We start from the raw sequence: 14,025 nt of genomic DNA on the forward strand, positions 1-14,025 counted from the left end.
GAGTGATAGAGAGATAGAGAGAGAGAGTGTGTGTGATAGTGAGAAAGAGAGAGAGATAGAGCGAGAGAGTGATAGAGACAGTGAGAGAGAGTGATAGAGAGATAGAGAGAGAGAGTGATAGAGAGAGAGAGAGAGTGATAGAGAGTGTGATAGAGAGAGAGAGTGATAGAGAGAGATAGAGAGAGAGAGTGTGTGTGTGATAGAGAGAGAGTGTGTGTGATAGAGAGATAGAGAGATAGAGAGGGAGTGATAGAGAGAGAGAGAAAGATAGAGAGAGATAGAGAGAGAGAGAGTGATAGAGAGTGATAGAGAGTGATAGAGAGAGAGTGTGGTAGAGAGAGAGAGTGATAGAGAGAGAGTGATAGAGAGAGATAGAGAGAGAGTGATAGTGTGATAGAGAGATAGAGCGAGAGAGAGAGTGTATGATAGAGAGAGAGAGTGATAGATAGAGAGAGAGAGAGATAGAGAGAGAGAGTGATAGAGAGTGTGATAGAGAGAGAGTGAGAGAGAGTGTGATAGAGAGAGAGTGTGTGTGTGGTAGAGAGATTGTGATAGAGAGTGTGTGTGATAGAGAGAGTGTGTGATAGAGAGAGAGAGAATGTGATAGGGAGAGAGAGAGAGAATGTGATAGAGAGAGGGAGTGTGTGATAGAGAGAGAGAGTGTGTGATAGAGAGAGCGTGATAGAGAGAGAGAGTATGACAGAGAGAGAGAGTGTGTGATAGAGAGAGAGATTGTGATAGAGAGAGAGTGTGTGTGATAGAGAGTGTGATAGAGAGAGAGTGTGTGATAGAGCAAGTGAGATAGAGAGAGTGTGTGATAGAGAGAGAGTGTGTGTGATAGAGAGAGTGTGATAGAGAGAGAGAGTGTGTGATAGAGAGAGTGTGTGACAGATAGAGAGTGTGTGTGATAGAGAGTGTGTGTGATAGAGAGAGTGTGATAGAGAGAGAGAGAGAGTGTGATAGAGAGAGTGTGATAGAGAGAGAGAGTGTGTGATAGAGAGTGTGTGACAGATAGAGAGAGAGAGTGTGTGATAGAGCAAGTGTGATCGAGAGTGTGATAGAGAGAGTGTGTGATAGAGAGAGAGGGAGAGAGAGAGTGTGTGATAGAGAGATAGAAAGAGTGTGATCGAGAGAGAGGTGTGATAGAGAGAGAGAGTGTGATAGAGAGAGAGAGTGTGATAGAGAGAGAGAGTGTGATAGAGAGTGTGTGATAGAGAGAGAGAGTGTGATAGAGAGAGAGAGAGTGTGAGAGAGAGAGTGTGTGATAGAGAGAATGTGAGAGAGAGAGAGTGTGATAGAGAGAGAGTGTGTGATAGAGAGAGTGTGTGACAGATAGAGAGTGTGTGTGATAGAGAGTGTGTGTGATAGAGAGAGTGTGATAGAGAGAGAGAGTGTGTGTGATAGAGAGTGTGTGACAGATAGAGAGAGAGAGTGTGTGATAGAGCAAGTGTGATCGAGAGTGTGATAGAGAGAGTGTGTGATAGAGAGAGAGGGAGAGAGAGAGTGTGTGATAGAGAGATAGAAAGAGTGTGATCGAGAGAGAGGTGTGATAGAGAGAGAGAGTGTGATAGAGAGAGAGAGTGTGATAGAGAGTGTGTGATAGAGAGAGAGAGTGTGATAGAGAGAGAGAGTGTGATAGAGAGAGTGTGATAGAGAGAGAGAGTGTGAGAGAGAGAGTGTGTGATAGAGAGAATGTGAAAGAGAGAGAGTGTGATAGAGAGAGAGTGTGTGATAGAGAGAGAGAGTGTGTGTGATAGAGAGAGAGAGAATGTGTGATAGAGAGAGTGTGATAGAGAGAGAGAGTGTGATAGAGAGTGTGTGATAGAGAGATGTGTGATAGAGAGAGTGTGATAGAGAGAGAGTGTGATAGAGAGAGAGTGTGTGATAGAGAGAGAGAGTGTGATAGAGAGAGAGTGTGTGATAGAGAGAGAGTGTGTGATAGAGAGAGAGTGTGTGATTGAGAGAGAGAGAGAGTGATAGAGAGAGAGTGTGATAGAGAGAGAGAGTGTGTGTTAGAGAGATAGAGAGAGAGTGTGTGTGTGATAGAGAGAGAGTGTGATAGAGAGAGAGAGAGTGTGATAGAGAGAGAGTGTGTTATAGAGAGAGAGTGTGTGATAGAGAGAGTGTGTGATAGAGAGAGAGTGTGTGATAGAGAGAGAGTGTGATAGAGCGTGATAGAGAGAGAGAGAGTGTGTGATAGAGAGATAGAGAGAGAGTGTGTGTGTGATAGAGTGTGAGAGAGTGAGAGAGTGTGATAGAGAGAGAGAGTGTGATAGAGAGAGAGTGTGTAAGAAGAGAGTGTGAGAGAGAGCGAGTGTGTGTGATAGAGAGAGAGAGAGAGAAAGTGTGTGATAGAGAGATAGAGAGAGAGAGAGAGAGTGTGATAGAGCAAGTGTGATAGAGAGAGAGTGTGATAGAGAGATAGAGTGATAGATAGAGATAGAGAGAAAGAGTGTGTGATAGAGAGAGTGTGATAGAGAGAGAGTGATAGTAGAGAGAGAGAGAGTGTGTGGTAGAGAGAGTGTGTGATAGAGAGATAGAGAGAGAGTGTGATAGAGAGAGAGTGTGTGTATAGAGAGAGTGTGTGATAGAGAGAGGAGTGTGTGTGATAGAGAGAGAGAGAGTGTGTGTGATAGAGGAGATAGAGAGAGAGAGAGAGTGTGATAGAGAGATAGTGTGATAGAGAGATAGAGTGATAGATAGAGATAGAGAAATAGAGAGAAAGAGTGTGTGATAGAGAGAGTGTGATAGAGAGAGAGTGATAGATAGAGAGAGAGAGAGTGTGTGGTAGAGAGAGTGAGTGATAGAGAGAGAGAGTGTGATAGAGAGAGTGTGAGAGAGAGAGTGTGTGATAGAGAGAATGTGAGAGAGAGAGAGTGTGATAGAGAGAGAGTGTGTGATAGAGAGAGTGTGTGACAGATAGAGAGTGTGTGTGATAGAGAGTGTGTGTGATAGAGAGAGTGTGATAGAGAGAGAGAGTGTGTGTGATAGAGAGTGTGTGACAGATAGAGAGAGAGAGTGTGTGATAGAGCAAGTGTGATCGAGAGTGTGATAGAGAGAGTGTGTGATAGAGAGAGAGGGAGAGAGAGAGTGTGTGATAGAGAGATAGAAAGAGTGTGATCGAGAGAGAGGTGTGATAGAGAGAGAGAGTGTGATAGAGAGAGAGAGTGTGATAGAGAGTGTGTGATAGAGAGAGAGAGTGTGATAGAGAGAGTGTGATAGAGAGAGTGTGATAGAGAGAGAGTGTGAGAGAGAGAGTGTGTGATAGAGAGAATGTGAAAGAGAGAGAGTGTGATAGAGAGAGAGTGTGTGATAGAGAGAGAGAGTGTGTGTGATAGAGAGAGAGAGAATGTGTGATAGAGAGAGTGTGATAGAGAGAGAGAGTATGATAGAGAGTGTGTGATAGAGAGATGTGTGATAGAGAGAGTGTGATAGAGAGAGTGTGATAGAGAGAGAGTGTGATAGAGAGAGAGTGTGTGATAGAGAGAGAGAGTGTGATAGAGAGAGAGTGTGTGATAGAGAGAGAGTGTGTGATAGAGAGAGAGTGTGTGATTGAGAGAGAGAGAGAGTGATAGAGAGAGAGTGTGATAGAGAGAGAGAGTGTGTGTTAGAGAGATAGAGAGAGAGTGTGTGTGTGATAGAGAGAGAGTGTGATAGAGAGAGAGAGTGTGTGATAGAGAGAGAGTGTGTGATAGAGAGAGAGTGTGTGATAGAGAGAGTGTGTGATAGAGAGAGAGTGTGTGATAGAGAGAGTGTGTGATAGAGCGTGATAGGAGAGAGAGAGTGTGTGATAGAGAGATAGAGAGAGAGTGTGTGTGTGATAGAGTGTGAGAGAGTGAGAGAGTGTGATAGAGAGAGAGAGTGTGATAGAGAGAGAGTGTGTGATAGAGAGAGAGTGTGATAGAGAGAGCGAGTGTGTGTGATAGAGAGAGAGAGAAAGTGTGTGATAGAGAGATAGAGAGAGAGAGAGAGAGTGTGATAGAGCAAGTGTGATAGAGAGAGAGTGTGATAGAGAGATAGAGTGATAGATAGAGATAGAGAGAAAGAGTGTGTGATAGAGAGAGTGTGATAGAGAGAGAGTGATAGATAGAGAGAGAGAGAGTGTGTGGTAGAGAGAGTGTGTGATAGAGAGATAGAGAGAGAGTGTGATAGAGAGAGAGTGTGTGTTATAGAGAGAGAGTGTGATAGAGAGAGAGAGTGTGTGTGATAGAGAGAGAGAGAGAGTGTGTGTGATAGAGAGATAGAGAGAGAGAGTGTGATAGAGAGATAGTGTGATAGAGAGATAGAGTGATAGATAGAGATAGAGAAATAGAGAGAAAGAGTGTGTGATAGAGAGAGTGTGATAGAGAGAGAGTGATAGATAGAGAGAGAGAGAGTGTGTGGTAGAGAGAGTGAGTGATAGAGAGAGAGAGTGTGATAGAGAGAGAGGGAGAGAGAGAGTGTGTGGTAGAGAGTGAGTGTGATAGAGAGAGAGTGTGATAGAGAGAGAGTGTGTGTGATGGAGAGAGAGAGAGAGTGTGTGATAGAGAGAGATTGTGCTAGAGAGAGAGAGTGTGTGTGATAGAGAGAGAGAGTGTGTGGTAGAGAGAGAGTGTGATAGAGAGAGAGTGTGTGTGATAGAGAGAGAGAGTGTGTGATAGAGAGAGAGTGTGTGATAGAGAGAGAGTGTGATAGAGAGAGAGAGTGTGTGTGGTAGAGAGAGAGTGTGATAGAGAGAGAGAGTGTGATAGAGTGATAGAGAGAGAAAGTGTGTGATAGAGTGTGATAGAGAGAGAGTGTGTGATGGAGTGAGAGAGTGTGTGATAGAGAGAGAGTGTGATAGAGAGAGAGAGAGTGTGTGTTAGAGAGAGAGAGTGTGTGGTAGAGAGAGAGTGTGATAGAGAGAGAGAGAGTGTGTGATAGAGAGAGAGTGTGTGATAGAGAGAGAGAGTGTGATAGAGAGAGAGTGTGATAGAGAGAGAGAGAGTGTGTGTGGTAGAGAGAGAGTGTGATAGAGAGAGAGAGTGTGATAGAGTGATAGAGAGAGAAAGTGTGTGATAGAGTGTGATAGAGAGAGAGTGTGTGATGGAGTGAGAGAGTGTGTGATAGAGAGAGAGAGAGTGTGTGTGTTAGAGAGAGAGAGTGTGTGGTAGAGAGAGAGTGTGATAGAGAGAGAGAGTGTGATAGAGAGAGAGAGTGTGTGACAGAGAGTGTGATAGAGAGAGAGTGTGTGTGATGGAGAGAGAGAGAGTGTGTGATAGAGAGAGATTGTGCTAAAGAGAGAGAGAGAGTGTGTGATAGAGAGAGAGAGTGTGTGGTAGAGAGAGAGTGTGATAGAGAGAGAGAGAGTGTGTGGTAGAGAGAGAGTGTGTGATAGAGAGAGTGTGTGATAGAGAGCGGGAGAGTGTGATAGAGTGATAGAGAGAGAGAGGGAGAGAGTGTGTAATAGAGAGAGTGTGTGACAGAGAGATAGAGAGAGAGAGTGTGTGATAGAGCAAGTGTGATAGAGAGAGAGTGTGATAGAGAGATAGAGAATAGAGAGAGTGTGTGATAGAGAGAGTGTGATAGAGAGAGAGTGTGATAGAGAGATCGAGAGAGAGAGAATGTGTGGTAGAGAGAGTGATAGAGAGAGAGTGTGATAGAGAGAGAGTGTGATAGAGAGAGAGTGTGTGTGATAGAGAGAGAGTGTGATAGAGAGAGAGGTGTGATAGAGAGGGAGAGTGTGATAGAGAAAGTGTGAGAGAGAGTGTATGATAGAGAGATAGAGAGGGAGAGTGTGATAGAGAGAGTGTGTGATAGTGTGATAGAGAGAGAGTGTGATAGAGAGGGAGAGTGTGATAGAGAAAGTGTGATAGAGAGAGTGTATGATAGAGAGATAGAGAGGGAAAGTGTGATAGAGAGAGTGTGTGATAGTGTGATAGAGAGAGAGTGTGATAGAGAGAGAGAGTGAGAGTGTGATAGAGAGAGTGTGTGATAGAGGGAGAGTGTGTGATAGAGAGAGAGAGAGACAGTGTGTGATAGAGAGTGTGTTAGAATGTGTGATAGAGAGTGTGTTAGAGAGAGAGAGTGTGTGGTAGAGAGAGAGAGTATGACAGAGAGAGAGAATGTGTGATAGAGAGAGAGAGAGTGTGTGATAGAGAGAGAGTGATAGAGAGTGATAGAGAGAGTGATAGAAAGACAGTGTGACAGAGAGAGACAGTGTGATAGATAGAGACAGAGTGATGGGGAGAGAGGGAGAGAGAGAGTTTGAGGGAGAGTGAGAGAGGGAGGGGGTGAGAGAGGGAGGGAGTGACAAAGGGAGCGAGTGAGATGGTGAGGGAAGGAGAGACGGGGAAGGAGAGGAGAACATGAGGGGTAGGGAGAGGGGAGATAAGCAAGCGAGAGAGAAGAATGAGAGAGAGAGGAGAGGGGACCGTGTGAGCGAGAGGAGAACGAAAGAGGGTGATGGAGAGTGAGAAAGTGAAGGAAAGGAGAGAGAGAGAGATGGGAAGAGACAAATGGGGGAAGGAGAGAGACAGGAGAGTGAACCAGACCCCATGAATGAATCAATTGTTTAAAATCATCCTGCTTGAGCTAATGGGCAAATCTCCAGGAACCCTCGATCCGTGAAGGACGGTTCTGAGGTTAAAGCGAACTCGACTGAGAAAAATAGTCCTCACCAGCTAATAGTCACTTTGGATTGATTGTGTGAGGATTAAATACCTACTTAATGAGACAATATATATTATAACCAGAACCTGGCATATCAACTATAGTAAAGGTTAAAGGGGAAAGTTCAAAACACGAGTTTACGATGAAATGTTTAGTCAACATTGGTGCTGCACTTTGGGAGATCAAATGTTAAGGGTAAGTATACAGTTAATGGCAGGACCCTGGACAGCTTTGATGTACAGAGGGATCTTGGGGTTCAAGTCCATAGCTCCCTGAAAGTGGATAGGGTGGTAAAGAAGGCGTATGGCACGCTTGCCTTTATTGGTCGGGGCATTGAGTACGAGAGTCAGGATGTCACGTTGCAGCTTTATAAAACTTTGGTTCGGCCGCTCTTTAGAGAATTGCGTCCAGTTCTGGTCGCCACATTACAGGAAGGATGTGGAGGCTTTGGAGATGGTGCAGAAGAGGTTTACCAGGATGCTGCCTGAATTAGAGGGTGTGAACTATAAGGAGAGGCTGGACAAACTAGGGTTGTTTTCTCTGGAGCGGCGGAGGCTGAGGGGAGACCGGATAGAAGTCTATAAAACTATGAGAGGCAGAGATAGGGTTGACAGTCACAATCTTTTTCCCGGAGTTGAAATGTCTAATACTCGGGGGCATGAACTTAAGGTGAGAGGGGGAAAGTTCAGAGGAGATGTGAGGGGTAAGTTTTTTACACAGAGAGTGGTGGGTGTCTGGGACACGCTGCCCGGGGCGGTGGTGGAGGCAGATACGATAGAGGGGGTTTAAGGGGCTTTTAGATAAGCACATGAATATGTGAGGGATAGAGGGATAGGGAGCAAGGGCAGGCAGGAGGGATGAGTTTAATTTGGTGTCATGTTCAGCACAGCATGGTGGGCCGAAGGGCCTGTTCCTGTGTCGCTACTGTTCGATGTTTGATGCTTTTAGTTTGCTTGTTACAGTAAAAGTCTTGAAAACTTGTCGACTGCAATTTCTTCTCTCTTGTTCAGCTGGTCAGCTGAGGTGAGGTACCAGGGTGTGCCCAACTCTGCCCACTACCAGCTGCTTGGAGAGCCAAGGACTGTGCGCAATGCCAGTGAGCTGTGCACACACTGAGCCACCGGCAAGTGGCTCGGAGGTGCCAGTCCCACCAGAGAAATTCATTCGTGGGACATGGGAGTCGCTGGCTGGGCCAGCATTTATTGCCCATCCCTAGTTGCCCGAGGGCAGTTGAGAGTCAACCACATTGCTGTGACTCTGGAGTCACATGTAGGCCAGACCGGGTAAGGACGGCAGATTTCCTTCCCTAAAGGAACCAGATGGGTTTTTCCAACAATCGACAATGGTTTCATGGTCATCAGTAGATTCTTAATTCCAGATATGTTTTATTGAATTCAAATTCCATCATCTGCCGTGGCGGGATTCGAACCCGGGTCCCCAGAACATTAGCTGAGCTTCTGGATTAATAGTCTGACGATAATACCACTCGGCCATCGCCTCCCCACAGGAATGCCCCGTTTACCCACTGCTTAGTTGGTTAAAGCGCCTGTCTAGTAACAGGAGATCCTGAGTTTGCATCCCAGCGGTGCTTTTGTGTATGTTGCATTTCATAATTCTGGGTGGCGCAGTGATTCGCACTGCTGCCTCACAGCGCCAGGGACCCAGGTTCGATTCCCGGCTTGGGTCACTGTCTGTGCGGAGTTTGCACGTTCTCCCCGTGTCTGCGTGGGTTTTCTTCGGGTGCTCCGGTTTCCTCCCACAGTCTGAAAGACGTGCTGGTTAGGTGCTAAATTCTCCCTCAGTGTAACCTGATTACATAGGGGAGAAGGAAAGGAGAGGGTGCAGAATGTAGTGTTACAGTCATAGCTCGGGTGTGGAGAAAGATCAACTCAGTGCGAGGTAGGTCCATTCAAACATCTGACGGCAGCAGGGAAGAAGCTGTTCTTGAGTCGGTTGCCGGAGTGTGGCGACTAGGGGATTTTCACAGTAACTTCATTGCAGTGTTAATGTAAGCCGACTTGTGACACTAATACATAAACTTTTAACTTTAAATTGCAGGTTGATGCCGACAGCAGTGTTGCCGTAACGGTGACACTGGAATGTCTGCAGAGGGCCCTAGCTCTGTGAAAGACCCGCTCATCGAAGCCACAGGTTTCTACTCTCCCCTGTAACTGGGACATATGTCTGGATATGCTTCTCAGCCTTGATCTCATACTAAGATCAAGTGTAGTCTGGATCGGATGCTGCACTTGGTTGAGGTCATTAGGTTACATTTAAGCTTCATTTTCATATGAAGCAATTTTTAAAAGCGGCATCTCGGCCTTTTGGCTAAGATGCAAATGAGATAGAGTTATGAAGGGCATAGATAGGGTGAACAGTGGGAAGCTTTTTCCCAGGTCGGAGGTGACGAACACAAGGGGTCACGGGTTCAAGGTGAGGGGGGCGAGGTTCAACACAGATGTCAGGGGGACGTATTTTACACAGAGGGTGGTGGGGGCCTGGAATGCGCTGCCGGGCAAGGTGATTGACGCGGACACGCTGGGATCATTTAAGACTTATCTAGATAGCCACGTGAACAGACTGGGAATAGAGGGATACAAACGAATGGTCTAGTTGGGCACATGAGCGGCGCAGGCTTGGAGGGCCGAAGGGCCTGTTCCTGTGCTGTACTGTTCTTTGTTGAAATCAAGCCCTGGAGGAGGAAACCTGCGCCTACTCCAATCAGCTTGGCTCATGTAGATCAGGCCCAAGACAGGGGTTGCAGACCGTGCCTTGTCAGCCTGGATCGGGAAATGTCTCAACTTGTTGAGACTCTGAATTGGACTTGATTTGACTGAATTGGAGAAGTATTTTTTAAAAATCTGTCTGGATGTGGGGAGCTGGGTCTGGGGTGCTGCAGCTCCCTGGCAACGACAGCAGAGGCCCTCAGCGAGCCACACAATCGGACAGAATCCCTGAGAAAATGTCTTTACAGGAAGAAGTCTCACACAGCACCAGGTTAAAGTCCAACAGGTTTATCTGGCAGCACAAGCCTGAAGCTTTCGGAGCGCTGCCCCTTCATCAGATGAGTGGGAGTTCTGTTCACAAACAGGGTATATAAAGACACAAACTCAATGGTCTCTTTCTGCACTGTAGGAATTATATGACTGTGACTTGAGTCAGGGTCCTCTGATGCTGTAAATGGTTCGATGAAAGTGCCCTTCTGTTTTGGATGTGGTGGGTTTTCACAGGTGAGGATAATAGATACTCGACCTGTGCTGGGACGTGTCCTCATTTTAATGATGGCAGCAGGGTAAATAATTGCTTCGCTGCAACAGGATACAGCGTGCGATAAATCCTGCCGCTCCCTTCATTCATTCCTCAATGTTGTCATTGTGTACCCGGTCACAGGGGAAACAGGTTCTTCCGCATTCCAATCCCTCTGCTGTTCGAAAGCCACGTCAGAAGCACGAAGCACCGCCCACACTGCAAGGCATGGCATTCGTGTCATGCCTGTGTGTGTCACCGTGGCTCAGAGGGTCACACACTCACTGCTGGCTCACTGAGCTTTGTGGTCTGTATCCCCACTGCAGTGCCGTGTTTCAGCCGAGGTCTTAGACTGAGGCCCCATCTGCTTGTTCCACCGGATATATCAGTTCCCCATTTCGAAACCTGATTCCAACTAACTGTCCTGGTTCCCCCATGCCGACACTATAGTTAAGAAAGCCCCACCAACGCCTCTACTTTCTCAGAAGACGAAGGAAATTTGGCATGTCCACTACGACTCTCCCGAATTTTTACAGACGCGCCATAGAAAGCATCCTTTCTGGATGTATCGCAGCTTGGTCTGGCTCCTGCTCTGCCCATGACCGCAAGAAACTACAAAGAGTCGTGAATGTAGCCCAATCCATCACGCAAACCAGCCTCCCATCCATTGACTCCATCTACACTTCCCGCTGCCTCGGGAAAAGCAGCCAGCATAATCAGGACCCCACACACCCCGGACATTCTCTCTTCCACCTTCTTCCGTCAGGAAAAAGATACAAAAGTCTGAGGTCACAGACCAACCGACTCAAGAACAGCTTCTTCCCTGCTGCCGTCAGACTTTTGAATCGACCTGCCTTGCATTAAGTTGATCTTTCTCTACACCCGAGCTATGACTGTAACACTACATTCTGCACCCTCTCCTTTCCTTCTCCCCTATGTACTCTATGAATGGTATGCTTTGTCTGCATGGTGCGCAAGAAACAATACTTTTCACTGTATCCCAGTGCATGTGACAATAATAAATCAAATCAATTTTTACAGACCATTGTGCGGATGTGCAGGTTGGATGGATTGGCCATGGTAAATGTGTGGGGTTACAGGGATAGGGTGGGGTAGAGGGCCTGGATAAGATACTTAGAGCCATACCAAGCTGTGATACATATGGCTGGGTCCAGTTCAGTTTCTGGTCAACGGCAATGTTGATCGCGGGGGAATTCAGCAATGGTCAATGCTATTGAATATCTAGCGCAAGTTGTTGTCAGAGAGACGATGCGGAATCAATGGACCGAATGGCCTCCTTCAGCATGGTAGGGATTCTACGGTTCATTCACTGAATCGATGGACGTCCTATCAGCCCCTTTGAACAGTGTTATGAATGTGGCAATGGACCCGATCCCGCGCGTTTGTAGTCCCAGGGGCAGGGATGCCCGCTGTGCCACGAGGTGACCTGACCCCGTTCAGTGCGGCCTCCGGTATGACAAGATACGGTGTGGCAACTCTGAGAGAGATATTGCTGCAATCATTGTCAGAGGAGCGATCCAACTTCTGCTCAGCACTGCTCTCCCCCGACACTGGATCTCATTCTGTCCTAACAGTTAGCCTGGGAAAACACTGCAAACTGGTGGGAAAGTCCGACTGTGTGTTGGAAGGATTCCTGGATTCCCTCCTCTTGTTGGGAACAGAGAGGGGATTGGATTGGAGGGAAGACTGTTCGCACACAGGCCTCTCTCAATGACTCAATAATTCGAGGTTGAGCATTTCGAAAGGGCGGCGAGTCCCCAGATTGATTTTGCACTTGTCGAAAGACAAATTGCTCCACACACTGCAGGAGTTCACTCGAGTTCACTCCATGGGGCGTGTGTGGCTCCAAAACCTCAGCGAGACACCTTAGCGAGTTATTCACCGCAGGATTCCCAACCTCTGACTCACAACAATAGCCACAGTATTTATATGATTTGATTTGATTTATTATTGTCACATGTACTGGGATACAGTGAAAAGTATTGTTTGATTTATTGTCACATGTACTGGGATACAGTGAAAAGTATTGTTTGATTTATTATTGTCACATGTATTGGGATACAGTGAAAAGTATTGTTTGATTTATTATTGTCACATGTATTGGGATACAGTGAAAAGTATTTTTTCTTGCACGCTATACAAAGCATACCGTTCATAAAGAAGGAAAGAAGAGAGTGCAGAATGTCTTGTTCCAGTCATTGTTAGAAAGATCAACTTAATATGTTCTGATTTGATTCTGATGTATTATTGTCACATGTATAGGAATACAATGAAAGGTATTGTTTCTTGCGTGCTATACAGACAAAGCATACCATTCGTAGAGTACATAGTGGAGAAGGAAAGGAGAGGGTGCAGAATGTAGTGTTACAGTCATAGCTCGGGTGTAGATAAAGTTCAGCTTAATATAAGGTAGGTCCAATAAAAATGTCTGATGGCAGCAGGGAAGAAGCTGTTCTTGAGTCGGTTGGTACATGACTTCAGACTTTTGTATCTTTTCCCCGTCAGAAGAAGCGGAAGAGAGAATGTCCGAGGTGCGTGGGGTCCTGGATTATGCTGGCTGCTTTTCCTGAGGCAGTGGGAAGTGTAGACAGAGTCAATGGGTGGTAGGGTGGTTTGAGAGATGGACTGGGCTACGTTCACAACCCTTTGTAGTTTCTTGCGGTCTTGGACAGAGCAGGAGCCATTCCAAACTGTGATACGTCCATATCGCTGGGTCCTGTTCAGTTTCTGGTCAATGGTCAATCAGCGATGGTCAATGCCATTGAATATCTAGTGCAAGTTGTTGTTGCCCCTTGAGATTGGATGCTGCTAGTCTGACGTGCCGAATGCAAGCTGAAAAACTTCGACAGGATGTGTCTTTTTTCAGAGGCACTGAAATTCGGGAATTTAAACTCCCTCTTCCCCATCCATCCCCCCAACGCCCTGAACAAATTGATTTACGGTGGTTAGCGCAGCTGCCTCAGCGCCAGAGACCTGGGTTCGATTCCTGGCTCGGGTCACTGTCTGTGCAGAGTCTGCACGTTCTCCCCGTGTCTGCATGGGTTTCCTCCGGGTGCTCCGGTTTCTTCCCACAGTCCGAAAGACGTGCTGATTAGGTGCTAAATTCTCCCTCAGGGTAACCCAAACAGGCGCCGGAGTGTGACGACGAGGGGGATTTTCACAGTAACTTCATTGCAGTGTTAATGTCAGCCTACTTGCGACACTGATTAAGAAACTTTAAACTGAAACCTCTCTGGGTCATTCCTGCTCGGTGCGAATGTGAATTTTTTCAGTTCTTTGGTTGGATGCGTAAGCAGTACACACTTGTTCACACAGGGATGGCCAACCACCCAGGGTGCGTGTTGGCTCCCCACAGAACCACAGACGTCTTGGCAGCTTACATTTTTGACGGGGCTTTGCAGCACTCATGTCAAATCCAAATGTCCGCGTTCTTTCTGCGGCCCTCCCCGAGTTACACTCCGTCAACAGAAACCATAGAATCCCGACAGTGCAGAAGGAGGCCATTCGGCCCATCGAGTGTGCACTGACAACAATCCCAGCCAAGCCCTATCCCTGTAGTCCCACACATTTACCCTGCTTAATCCACCTAACCTACACATCCTGGGACACTAAGGGGCAATCTAGCATGGCCAATCCACCTAACCCACACATCTTTGGACACTAAGGGGCAATTTAGCATGGCCAATCCACCTAACCTCCACATCTTTGGACACTAAGGGGCAATTTAGCATGGCCAACCCACCTAACCCGCACATCTTTGGACACTAAGGGGCAATTTAGCATGGCCAATCCCCCTAACCAACACATCTTTGGACATTAAGGGGCAGGTTAGCATGGCCAATCCATCTAACCAACACATCTTTGGACATTAAGGGGCAATTTAGCATGGCCAATCCACCTAACCTCCACATCTTTGGACACTAAGGGGCAATTTAGCATGGCCAATCCACCTAACCTCCACATCTTTGGACACTAAGAGGCAATTTACCATGGCCAATCCACCTAACCTCCACATCTTTGGACACTAAGGGGCAATTTAGCATGGCCAATCCACCTAACCTCCACATCTTTGGACACGAAGGGGCAATTTAGCATGGCCAATCCACCTAACTCGCACATCTTTGGACA

The sequence above is a fragment of the Mustelus asterias genome, chromosome 22, assembly GCF_964213995.1.
Source record: "Mustelus asterias chromosome 22, sMusAst1.hap1.1, whole genome shotgun sequence".
Lineage (NCBI taxonomy): Eukaryota > Metazoa > Chordata > Chondrichthyes > Carcharhiniformes > Triakidae > Mustelus > Mustelus asterias.